General features: G+C 32.2%; 1 protein-coding gene across 19 annotated transcripts in view; it reads left to right on the top strand.

Moving 5' to 3' along the window:
* Positions 1–12,974, top strand: part of ADGRL2 (adhesion G protein-coupled receptor L2) — a 604,130-nt gene that overhangs the window by 379,940 nt on the left and 211,216 nt on the right. For all 19 annotated transcript variants that reach the window (XM_081056960.1, XM_081056956.1, XM_081056979.1 and 16 more), the window contains one exon: positions 9,424–9,465. The gene's annotated coding sequence lies outside the window, so the exon portion shown is untranslated. The remainder of the gene's footprint in view (positions 1–9,423; positions 9,466–12,974) is intronic.

Here is a 12,974-nt window from a genome sequence, read left to right as displayed (position 1 = left end):
ATGATACACCCAAAACAATGTGCACACTTGCCAAGATCCCAAATCTTGGTTTCTGAAAATAATTTTCAACTAAAAGAACCAGAACTCCTTGGGAAAATAGCTGATTCTAGACAAAATGAGCCTACAATATCTTATTGGGCCAAAAGTATGGAAGTAAACAATGCCAGGGACATGTCAAAGAAAGAAAACATCAGATAAAGGAGGAGCACACTGGCCATATCACTTTGAACATCAAGGTGAATAATAGAGCAGATTATAACCCATTGGATAAATCTGATATTCAGTCCCTATTGACATAAATAAATAAATAAATAAGTTGAAAGTTAATTTACTTCCCCAAAATATACTTACAAAAAAGGGATAAAAGAACAATTTTACAATAGTCACCTTATTCATGAGATTAATATTAGCATCACAAGTAATGTCCCCACTGATAGGATACATTGAGATGAACACTACATCACTTTTGCTATTTTCCTGGTAAAAATAGATAACCTGAATCTAATAATGAGAAGGCAGAAGATAAACCTAAAACAAGGAACATCTTGCAAAATAACTAATTTGTAATCTTTAAAAATGTTAAAACCATAAAATTCATGGGAAAACTGAGGAAATCTTCTAGACTGAAAGAGACTAAAGAGGCATAATGACTAAATTTAATGCTTGATTCTGAGCTGAATTATTTTGCTATAAAAGACATTATTGAGGCAAGTAGCAAAATGTGAATAAGGTCTGAAGACTATATGGTAATGATGCTTCCATTTTTCAAATTTTATTTTAGTGGATGTATTTCAGTTTTAAAGAAAAATTTCCTTGTTTGTAGGAAAAATATGTTATTTGGGAATAATGGGTCATGATATTAGAAAATTACTCTCAACTAATTCAGGAACAATGTTATTTGTAATGTAGTTACAATATTTTTGTGATGAAATATTGTTTCAAATTAAGAAGATAATTTTAAAATTTCAAATTCATCATCTTCCATGAAATTTTGTCATAATCCCGAAATAGTATTCATGTTAATTTATAGAAAATTATTTTATATTTAACAATTTTTTTATACTACAATTTGAGGTATAGAATGTAGAAGAGTCTTCCCCCTTTAAAAGTAAAGTGGAATAGACATGAGAAAGAACAATGATACTTTGTGGGAGTTACAAAGAAAACAATTAAGACCTCTCAAACATTTGGTATTGATGGTTGTAGTGATGGTTTTCTGTTTTGTTTTGTATTAAAGGTCTTTATACATACTTTAGTAGGAAGGAACCAGATATCTACAATAAGTATTAAAATATCAATGAATATTATCTAAACAGAAAATAATGATACTTCTTTAGGGACAAAAAACAGTAGAGTTGGTATGCGGACAGGTAACATTTTATATGTATTTGCATTGACATGATACAACAATTATCAAATAACAGATTACAATGTTCCCTGGCTGCATGAACTTGAAATGAATTCCAGCAAGAACAGGTCATACAGGCCATGCATGAGAATCCTGGGATGCTGCTGCAGGTATCATTGCATCTAGTCAGTGTTATCAATGTCTGAGTGTGCAACAGACACAGCCAAAATTAGAACAACAATGAATGTACTATCAAGATGGATTTGTTCAAAGGTATGGTGCTGAACTTGGGAAAATTGGATAATTTTCATTAAAAAAATGTGACAGTGTAATTGGAGAAATTATGACATTGTAATGTCAAGCTTGCCAATTTGGAATTCAAATATTAAAAATTTAGATTAGAATATTAAGCTCATATTAAGAATATGTAGTGGAATAAACTAAAATAATTTACTTGTATTTGATCTCTAGTTTAGTTGGTCAATCAAGTAATCATTTTTATCATATCTCGCACTTAAAATATCTGGAAGATCATCATTTTTATTTCTATTGCTGGCAAGGGATCACAGAGGTTGACCATCTTTCTCTAAAGGCAAAGAAAGTTTAGACTATCTTTTGAATATTCCTTTTCCTGTTTTGGGGGACACTATGTATTCTTTTAGGGAATTGAGTTGTGGTATGAAGGGTTTGGAATATGACTAGAGATGTGAGGAATATGGGGGCCTTGGTTTATCTGAGATTTGCTGCCCCAAAAACTTTTGCCCCAGTATGGTAAAAGGGGTCAAATATATGGTGATGGAAGAACTGCTCTGAGTGGTGAACACACAATGCAATATGCAGATGATGTATTATAGAATTGTACACTTGAAACCTATATAATTTTACTAACCAATATCACCCCAATAAATTTAATAAAGATTGAAAAAAAAAGATTTTTTGCTCCATGTCTACATAGCTGCCAGCCCACAGGGAGTTCCCCCTGGTCAGGTATTGTGAAGTGCTGATAGAAACCAATAAATAGCAATAAGGCTTCATAGACTCTTTCTTAATGTATGAGAAAATTAACTTTTCACAAATACTATGATTTGAAGAAACTTATAATTTTCATTTAGGGAAACACTCAGAGTTCCATGTTAATAAGGTCATGGAGGACAAGTAACGCAGTGTTCAAAATATAGTTCTGCTCTACAGTTATGGAAACTTAGACAAAGTATTTGATCTTTGTGCCTCATTTTCTTTATATGTAAAATAAGGGTAATAATACCCCCATCATAGGATTATTATGAGCGTTAAGTGAGACAACACATGTAAATTGCATAAAGTAGTACTTGGGACATGGGACACACTAATTCCTAGCCATTATTATAATTATGAGGAGATCCAGGAACAAAGAGAAAGATATTAGGCAAAAATAGAAGCTATACTAAGAAATCAGTGGTTTCTAAGAACACATTTTGATTGATCCTTATCTGAATAAATATATTGATTGGTATGTATGTAGATGACACCATATTAGGGCATGAAAGTACTGATTTTTTGCTTTTAATCTTTAAAAATGGAGATGATAATAGCAGTATTCCTCACAGCATTGTTATAAGGGTAATTATAAAACTTAAAAATTTTCCTGACACTTCTAATAAGCACTAAAAAAAACACTAGTTGTACAACTAGTGCTAATTATTATTATTATTAATGTTATTATTTAACTTTATGATATAATAAAGATCAGAGTGAGAGATACATGTGAAGGCATAATTGCAATTCTATAGTAAGATAAGAACAGAAGAGCTAGCATTTCTAGTCTTTTTAAGAATGAATACAGTTTTTCCAGATGGAAAGGAGGGGAAGGACATTCATGGATTCCCCATGTGTTTTACCTAAACTTGACTTGTTTTCAAAAAGTCCCTAGACCCACAATTATTCCACTGAGAAAGTGCTTTTGAATTGACCATGTCCACACAAACTAATCAATCAACAAGTATTTGAGCACCAAATCTGTGAAATATGCAGATAAAATGTAAGACAGCCTCCCAGCTGGTTTTCCTATATCCACATTCTCTCTTCTTTAGCATACTTTTCATGAGGTCAACACTAATCTTCCTAAATGCAATTTTCATCATTCGTAACTGCCAAAGAACATAAAGTCATTCTCAAATGTCTACTGTATCAAGCCCAAATGACTCTACCTAGCTTTAAGTATCCTCTACAGTCTTGCAATTCATAGTATCACACCGACACCAACATGACCTGGGAACTTGTTAGAAACAGACAATCTCACAGCTCAATCCAGACTTCCTAGAGTGTGCAGTTTAACAAGATCCCCAGGTGTGCAAATTGAAGTTTGAGAAACCTTGCTCTACAATATCCATTAATCTAAACCAAACAAAAGCACCAGCCCGGAACACAACCCATGGTCCCATCAAAAAGAATTAAATCCTTTCATTAATATTTTTGCATCCCAATCAACCCTTTTGCTCATGTTCATAACCCCACTACAAATTCCTTATTTCCTTCCCACCTATTAAGTCCCATCCATTGTTGAAGGTCCTGGGAAGAGTCCCATATCTTCCATCAAACTAAAACCATTTCAAGCCGGAGTAAAGGTGCTGAATACTTCTTGCATTTAGGTCAAAACCATTTCATTCTTTTTATTATTCATGGAATGATCATTTTCTGAATGGTTGTAATTGTTAACCAGGCCCTGTTGCCCTGGCCAGAATGCAAACAAAAATACAGACTTCCCCTGCCTTCACTAACCTCACAATCACAGCAATAATGGTTTAGTAAAGATATCTTAAGTTTCACAGGCAAGAAGTACAAGAGGGTAGATGTAGGGATGCAGGACCATATTGCCTGAAACTATATGATTTGTGCTATTTTTGTTGTTAAAACTACTTAAATAAAGGGAGTAATTTTGTTGAACTGTATTAAACCTTTTCGTAGCATAAAATAGATTAAATATTTTAACTGATAGAGGCAAACACAAGAGATACTATGCTTTCATTTTTTCATGCCAATTTCACAATTCTGCAGATTATTGTTAAGTTTTTTAGAGGACAGCAATATGTCTTTCTTCATTCATTCAACAAATACCCAAATTTTAAAATAGCTCTTCTTTGTCATTTTCTGACTCCCTAAGTTTAGACAGGGTAGGCACTTAGTAAATACTTGTTGATTGAAGACAGTCTTTGATCTCAAGTTGCAACTAGCTTTACACACATGGAACAACCATTGCACAAATGCAGCCCTTTCCTCCCACTGCTGTCATGACATAAGGAAACGTTCATGAATTTGCAATGACATTTTAGTTTACTAGTAGTGTCTTTTGGATCAAAATGTTCCTCCAGAGTGCCATGGAAGTTTCTGTTTCTCTGTAGCTAATGTTTGTGTTCACCAGAGATGGTTGGAGCCCAGCCAACCAAATGGAATTGGCTAGTAAAAGCTTTTGTGGGTGAGCATTTTGGAAACAAGATTCAAGACCATTTGCCAGCAAATCTCAGCAGGTGGAATTTAAACAACATAAGTTAATGTAAAGGTCTGATGTGAAGAGGCCTGGAAGGGCAAGGGAGATAAAATGCTTAATGAAGTCTGTAACATCCCATATTCTTTAATAGTAAAGCTAAAAGTTAGCTTTCCTCATTATTGCAAAACCACTTATCAGCTCTTTAGATAAAAACAGATGCTCTGGTAGACAGCCATTCTTCAAAAGATCTCATGCTCCAGACAGCACTGTAGTACATTAAGATTAAATATTATGCAAGACCTTTTGTAAGCCCCTAAGTTCCTTCAATGTGATTCAAGTGTCCTTGTGTGAGTTGCATCACAGAAGGGAACTTCAAAACCAAACAAAGTAAAAAGATTATTTCCAACTAACATAAACTAGCATTTTACAGGATCTGCGGTTACACAGAAAGCACACATTATTTTGACTCAAGAATCAGCAATTTCCATGTGTGTGTGTGTGTGTGTGTGTGTATACACACATATATATATATAATATTCAAATTGCTTACGACTTTTCTTTAATCTTACTCAGCAATCTTGCTGAAGATGAGCGTTCCCACATGATGTCCAATTTTGTCTTCAACTTGTCATTTCTCTGGGTACAGAAGGAAAGCTCTAGACCCTTAATTGAGCAATTAATATTTCTTAAGTGAATATAGAGTCTGAGGATAGTGCCAAGATCTTCTTTTCATCCAGAGAACAGGGCTAACATGAGCGGTGGTGTCTGCGTTGCCTGGCAGCACGCCAGCTTTAGGTAGAAGAGCCAAATCAAGACGGAAAGGGGGACTCATCCTTTACCTTTAGTCACTCGCTGGCCTCTACAGAGTTCTTGAAAGAATGCCAGTTAGGGCCAATTTACATGTCTCCTTGGAGGTTTTAGATGACTCTTCACGAAAAACTGTTCGGTTTTCTCATTTAGACTGTTTCTCCAGAGTAGGATTTGCAAACTTGCTGCTGAATATGCTGTTTGCAGATGATTGCTAGGTTTCCATACCAACATAAAGCAGTGGTACTTGAAAAATTCATTAAGAAGTGACTCATCTTAACTCCTAGGTCTAAATTTGTGGAGTGGTTCTACTACATTTTCTATAATGTCCCAGAATGTAAGCAACAGAAAATAAACAGTTCATATGCAAACAGTTAATGGAATATGCCCAGACAAGGAACTTGTTTCTTCATACTTTGTGCCGTTGTTTAAGCACTTCTAATTGTTTTACGCTTTTCTTTGGATAGAGGTAGGATCCACTTCTCTGGAACTTCTACCATTTGTCTTAGTTTTCTAAAACACTGCGGTCTCCTTCCCATAAGAATACTCCTAAGCTTATATGGATTTCAAACATCGTCATTAATGAGAAGTTAGCTTTTTATTAACTACATTTCGAACATAGTCTGCTAATACTCAGCTCAATTAAAGTTAAAAAATACATAAGACCTGTATTTTAAACAACTTTTTTCTATGTTTGGTTAAATTTTGATTGAAGCTATACTTAGTCATCTGTAATACGAAAACTGCAATCTAGCAATTGCTATTAAAACATCGGACTGGTATACCCAGCTATCAAAAGCATCTTTTTAGGCTGCCTCCATTAATGAAAATTTTACTATACACTACCAAATGGTTACTGAAAAATGTTGAAATGCTACTGTCAGAAACTGGTGTAAAATTTTTCACCAGAGAGCTATATAGCTTCAGGATAATATGTTTGCTATCTAAATACAAATTTTAGCAGCCACTAAAATAGCTAGGAAGACCTTCGATCACGTTGCTTCTTAATTACAGTTTTAAAAAAGTTGTATTACACAGTATCAAATTAAAATATAGTTACTCTTTGAAAAATTCTAGACATTTATGAAAACATCATTTGCTAGTACTTTAAATCAGGCTTTAAGACAGTTTAAATATTCCTTTTGTGCCCACAAGTTTCTCTAGTCTTTTGCAAAGATAAAGCGATAATTTTTCCAACAATGTAGATGGTTAATACTCACCAAAGCTACATCAACAATTTAATACATCATTCTTTAACTTCTCATTAAAATTGTATTACTGAAGCTTGACCAAATTTTCTTCATGCTTGGCCCTCCGTTTAAGTTTGATACTCTAGTTTTCCTCCTATATCAGGTTTTGCCCTGTCTTCAATTATCATCATTCTTTCTCTTACCCGATTTCAAGAAATAGAAAAAGCCTCTTTGATGTGCCAATCCAAAGTATGTTCAGATAAAATGTAAATAATTCAGTAGGCTTGTTAACGGTTGATATTTCAATGTTGAAGGTTGTTTCCTTTACTCATTAGCTCTCCTGTTGAAATTAGATGACCCATGGTAGTGACTTGGAATGCATTTTGAATTGGTAAAAAAACAAACAAACAAACCAACAAACAAAAAAACCTTCTGCTAGAAGAATGGTGACAGAAATAGCAAAAGGAAAAAAAATCAATGAAGTAGGAACGTCCAAATGCATATTCTTATCAAGTCTTATACTTGTCCAATAGTTACAAGCCTCTCTGAAAATATTTATATGTGTGGGTGGAGGCAAGTTGCCCATTAAATTGTAAGAAGCGTTATCAGATTCATCAGACTTGGTTGTAAATTTGACTATACAGTTTGGCTCATAGAAAAATGAGGAGGAACTATCTGATTAAAGTGTGCATTGCTGCTGAGGCAACTGAATGTTGCCATAGCAATTGAGATGGAATGTGCAAGAAGTGAGATAATTAAATCTAACCCCTTTAATAGTTTTGAGTCAATGCACTGCCAATAATAAAAGTTATCTACAGTATTAAGATAAAAACATTCCTCATGGAAAGTCTTACTAGTATTTTGTTGTACCCTTTCTAAATACATTGCTTTAGGTGTATAATTTAAATATTCTATTTTAATAATCAAATACAGTTTTGACCTTGGTCTGCAGTTGCCTAGAATTTCTGCTCGTTTATTGTATCATAGGAGCAGACATCTATAAAAAATATCCAATTTTTTTCCCTCTAGTTCTTATAAAAAAGCATACTAAAGCCAAAGCTGTCATATTTGAGCTTGGAATTCAGTAATATCTAGAACGTACTGCCCTCTTCAGGAGCTGGTGCTTAAAAATACTTTGATAATATTTTTTAGCAGTTTACAAATTATAAATATGAGTTGTAATAGTAAAAGTTTTGTTAATAATTCTTTAGGAATAAAAACCACATACAATAAGTATTTCGAAATTTAAATTTTTTCCATCAAAATCTTTTATTAAAAATCAATAAGTACAAATTTTGAAGTAAATTATTATTTATGATTAAATATGAAAAAAATCATTCCCTTAAAGAAATTACAATCATGGGGAAAATTCCTAAATTGTTACAGAACTTCAAACTTCCATATTTACTATCCAAATGTTTCTTTAAGAGTAAAATGCCTAAAAATTAAGATATTCTCTATTTGAAAATCTGAGTAGGATACACTTAAAATCTTAGTTTTATTCTCCAGCAAAAAGTCAGTAAATTTGTGAACAATATTTGTTTCTTAAAATTTTATCCAGTTTTCATTTACAGAAGCATTATCTTTCTCAGAAATAATGATTTCAAATTCCATTAATACATTACAATTTTATTCAAAATCACTTGAAAATAATATAAAAGGATCAAAATGTCATCATCCAGAAATTCAAGCAAATCCCTTTTCTGCATATGTTATCTATGAAAATTTTCTTAGCCATCATCTAATTTTGGCAGAGGGAGATGAACTTAGGGTTTTTTTCTCTAAATTAAGTTCATGGTATTTAAAAAAAAAATAAAGGAAAAGAAAATGACCAATACATAACATGAATTATCAGAATATAAGAAAAGCACATTTTCTTAACACCCTTATGTGTTCCTTTATAGTAGAATTATTGAGCTTATTTTGTTCTAATTATTGAACATGGAAGCAAATGTTAATTAAAAATCTTTAAAAACATTAGAAATTCAATAATAATAAATACCATTTGAAAATACAATTTTGTTCTAATTCTTACCATGTGATGCAATTAATGCCTTGTTTTGAATTAACAGAAAATAGTAAGAAAGTGAATGTTTCTTTATTATTCTTTATTTAGTGTAGATTGCAAGTATGGACTCCTAATTTTCTCAGCTTCTACATCAGATTTTAAGTTCAAAATTCCAAACAGGAAATGTATTTACATATAAATGGATGTAAGTGTTCATTAATGTTGACTTTAGGAAAGTAGACTCAATTTTCCCTTTGAGTTTTAGGTACTGTTCCATCTGCATCAATGTGAAATTCAACAGTGCTAAAGGGGAGAAGGGGAAAAATACTGTTGACAATATTCTCTCAGTCCTATCATATTTGTTTTCTGGAAAATAAAATGTTTTTTTTTTCCTTGACTTTGAAAGTATTTATCATAACAATTGCTTAATTCTAAGGTAGCTCTGTCCAAAGGCATGTAATACCCATTCAAGAGTTCTTACAACATTAATTCGTATTTTGTGCAATGGATTTTCTTTGTTTTTTGTTTTGCTGCTGATGCATTACATTTGGCAGTTAGGATCCCTGTGGATGGAAGTATAATAAATAATATTTTCTTTGCTTTCTAGGGTATTTATGGCACAATGATAAATTTCATCTCTCACAGAATGGTAAGTAAAGAGCTCTTTCTATATTTGATAGTACTGAACACAAATGAGAAATAGTGAATTGTTATAATAGAAATGGAGTATCATTTGTTAAGCGTGTTGAATGATCTGATAATTACAAAGTAGTTTATACCCTTAAAATAAATGGATGTTACATTCAAATTCTGTAAGCATTTCCAAATTCTTACCAAATATGCTAGAGCTCCTTCAGAAGGAATGTAAGGTCTTGCTTTCTATAGTGGATTGCCGTTGAATATAGTGTATTCAACATTTTGTTTTCTAGGATGATTCGTTTTAAAATAGACAAAGATACACAGATACAGAAATAAATGTGGTTTACATTCTATGATCAGAAGGAAAGAGCATGTCTATTATACATATTGAGAGTGAATGAGTAAGAATCCCCTAGAATTTTTAGTTACATAAAAACTGATTATAGGTAATTTATTTTTGACGAGGGCTTTTCAGTATCTATGATTTTAAAAATATTTGTTTTCTAAGAACCTATATTATGACTTCTAGGCAAGCTAGCTAGTGTATGATTTTGTTTAAACACCGTTTTGTTATCTATATGTTTTTAATGACTTAAAAGTGTAATATTTAGTTTTAGCCTTTAATCATAACCTGTTTACAATTCAAATAAAAATTAATCTTATCGAATGGGAAAAGTCAATGTAAAATGATATTTCTCAGCAAATTATTTCCATCCTCTATGAAGTTTTTTATTCCCCTAGTGGTTCTTGGGTATTTTATATAAAAATAAGAAATTTCTCACTGTAGGAAAAAACAAACAAACAAAACCACTTTGAACTAAACCAATCATTAAAAAGTGCTGTTAAGTGAAAAAGTGGGGCACAAAATACAGAGATTATATGTTATATGTGTGTGTTCTTCTGTATCACGGGGAAAGAGAATTGGGACCATATTATAGGTTTAGAAAGTAGTTTCACAAAAAACACACAAAACAGTATGAATATGGGTAGTTTAATAGTCTTCATTCCTTCTTCACTTCCTTGATTTCCTATAATAAATATATATTATTCTTATAATCAAAACAGAAGGATTCTTTGTGTAATAGGCTATTCAAAGCAGTATATTTATTATTAGTGAAATATGCATATACAAAATTAAGGAAATAACCTCTTTGTGCCAATTACATAATTAAAACGATCGTATACAATTAAAAAAAGAAAGCTTCCACTTAATCCCAGAAGGAACTAAAAATATAAAATGAAGATGAATTGTATAAAAAAAACAATGAAAGATTTGAAGTGATGGTAAAGCTATTACTTTTATTAATTTTATTTTAATACAAAAGCACTGCTAGAATTCAGGCATGCATGTGAAAAAATAAATGTTTAAAAATTAAAATGAAAAGATCTGCAACTTCACATTGGTTTTTACTATATATGAATTTGGAATTTTATGAACTTTTTTCGGAAGAAAAGGTCTAGCTAGAAAAAGGCTAAAACATGAAGGTAAAACCTTTAAAATAAACTTACACTTTAAGTTAGTAGATCAAACTACTCAATAACAACAGAAAACTTTCATCTAAAAGCTAGGAATACAGGTAGTTTAATCTATAATCTACAATCAGTTGTCATCTTTGTAAATTTAATATGCAATATAAAGAAATGTTAGTGCAAGAATTGCTTTTAACCTAAATAATGTTAATAAATCATTAAATAATATTAAGAAACCAAATGTTAATAATAAACATAGAGCAACTAATAGAATATTTTTGAGATTAAAGATTTCTTCTCAAGAGTAATTTATTACAGGGTGAAAACTTAGTATAAAAGTATAATTTGTATTTATATCTCATGTGTCCAGCAATTTTATCTGGAAATACGCCAATAATTTTAGAAGAAATTTAGGAGGAAAAAAGGTACTCTAGTAAGCACCTAATATTGTTCACATTAATGCTTCCCAAATCCTCACTTCCAGAATTGGTCTTCTGATAGTCCAGCTGACAAACTAGAAAGGATGCTATAAAAGCTTAGAGGGACAAGAGAAGAATGCATTGAAAAATTAGAGGCTGTTTGCACACTTTCGTCAGGAGTAAGAATTAGGGACTAAAGACTAGTTGTATGATTTTAAGATATTTCATATACATGGGCTTAAAATTCCTGATCCAGGGAATAACTCCAGGGAGTTATACTGGAAGATTTTTGATAAAATCTAAATTCCTTTCTAGCCCTTTCTAGAATTTTGCAATAAAATTATATATCTTTCAACTTACTATACAGAGCATAAAATAATATTGTGAGATTTAGAGTTGTTAGCATGAAAAAGGTTTTAATGATTAAAAGGGTAAACTTCATTAATTTGCAAAATTCACTTACATTGAATGTCTCATCCAAATGATATTGTGTAAATGAGGGATTATATATTGTGTGTTTTGATAATATTCTTTACCTATTTTTTTTTTTTTTTAAAGATTTTATTGGGGAAAGGTAACAGAACTTTATTGGGGAAGAGTGTATACTTCCAGGACTTTTTCCAAGTCAAGCTGTTGTCCTTTTAATCTTACTTGTGGAGGGTGCTGTTCAGCTTCAAGTTGTTGTCCTTTCAGTCTTAGCTGTGGAGGGCGCAGCTCAGCTCCAGGTCCAGTTGCTGTTGTTAGTTGCAGGGGGCACAGCCCACCATCCCTTGTGGGAGTCGAACCGGCAACATTGTGGTTGAGAGGACACGCTCCAACCAACTGAGCCATCCGGGAGCTCAGTGGCAGCTCAGCTCAAGGTGCCGTGTTCAATCTTAGTTGCAGGGGGTGCTGCCCACCATCCCTTGCAGGACTCGAGGAGTTGAACCGGCAACCTTGTGGTGGAGAGCCCATTGGCCCATGTGGGAATCGAACCGGCAGCCTTCGGCGTTAGGAGCACAGAGCTCCAACATCCTGAGCTGCCCTCTTTCCCTATTATTATTTTTTAAATGTACCTAAAAATTTAACCTGAATTTTCAAACTTTGCTTTGAATGAGATAACATTGTAAATAGTGTGTGAGAAAAAAATCTAGCATCAGCCTTTTCTGGAGCGTGGGGAGCCAAATTCACCTATTTGTGTATGGAAATGTATATTTCTAATAGCTTTATGCTGCCAAGATGCTAATGTGACATAATCAAAAATTTTAATTCATTATTTTTTGCATCCGCTCTATAACATCTTTAGTAAAACTAACATATCATGACATTTTAGAAAGAAAATAAAATTAACCTCCAGTCCATAACCAAGAGCAAGGCCAATGTAACAAATTATTAAATAAATAAAACATCTGTTCATTCAAACTATTTTGTTTCTAATTTGTAAGTGTGCAAATTTAAGCAAACAGCCAATACTCTGAATTACTATGTAAATTGAATTTAAATGTAGATATATATTTTGTGGCTATTAAAACTGAACTTTAAAACAGAATAAATCTTCAGCACTATCAAATTTTTTTAATAGATTAGAAAAAATGCCAATTATTTAAATAAAGCAAATTTTTCAATGTAATTAATCTGAATTTCAACAAAA

Source organism: Rhinolophus hipposideros (assembly GCF_964194185.1).
Source record: "Rhinolophus hipposideros genome assembly, chromosome: 8".
Classification (NCBI taxonomy): domain Eukaryota; kingdom Metazoa; phylum Chordata; class Mammalia; order Chiroptera; family Rhinolophidae; genus Rhinolophus; species Rhinolophus hipposideros.
The sequence above is the reverse complement of the archived record's forward strand: the minus strand, read 5'-3'. Positions and strand labels throughout refer to the sequence as shown.